This window comes from Sinocyclocheilus rhinocerous, unplaced genomic scaffold (genome assembly GCF_001515625.1).
Source record: "Sinocyclocheilus rhinocerous isolate Xijiao unplaced genomic scaffold, SAMN03320098_v1.1 scaffold1311, whole genome shotgun sequence".
NCBI classification, from domain to species: Eukaryota; Metazoa; Chordata; class Actinopteri; order Cypriniformes; family Cyprinidae; genus Sinocyclocheilus; species Sinocyclocheilus rhinocerous.
This window is the reverse complement of record NW_015637852.1, coordinates 45,294-45,887: the sequence shown is the minus strand read 5'-3', so window position 1 is coordinate 45,887 and position 594 is coordinate 45,294. Positions and strand designations below refer to the sequence as shown.

General features: G+C 38.9%; 1 protein-coding gene across 2 annotated transcripts in view; it reads right to left on the bottom strand.

Moving 5' to 3' along the window:
- The window catches only part of LOC107749272 (pleckstrin homology domain-containing family G member 7-like), a 26,566-nt gene that overhangs the window by 14,046 nt on the left and 11,926 nt on the right, over window positions 1-594 (bottom strand). The gene's annotated exons all lie outside the window — the stretch shown is intronic.

Genomic DNA, 594 nt, shown 5'->3' with positions numbered 1-594 from the left:
CCCCAGCCAACCTGACAGAGCTTGAGATGATCTAAAGAGAAGAATGGCAAAAAACCCCAAATGCAGATGTGCAAAGCTTGTTGCATCATACCCAAAAAGACCTGAGGCTGTAATTGTTGCCAAAGTGCTTCAACTAAGTTTTGAGTTAAGGGTATGAAGACTTGTGCAATGTCATTTTTTCAGTGTTTCCTTTTTAATAAATTTGCAAAGTTGTGATAAATCTGGTAAAGATGCTTTGTCATTATGGTGAGTGGGGTGTAGATTTATGTGGGAAAAAAGTAATTTAAATTTTAGTTTAACATAAGTTTAACATAATAATGCAACATAACAAAATGTGAAAAAAAATGAAGGGGTATGAAGACTTTCTATAGGCACTGTATACCCGTGCTCATGGGCGACATTGGGTGGGGGGGCAAGACTAAACAAATTGTTAGTCGTGGGATCACTGATGTCGGGTGCGCTTAGCTAAGCGCTAAATACCCTCAACGTGTTTTTGCAGTGTTCACCAATTTAACCAATCACAGACATATCTGTTGATTTCTTGAACACAATGGCCAACCAGAAACGTTTTGTCAGAGTTCACTCACCGCTGAA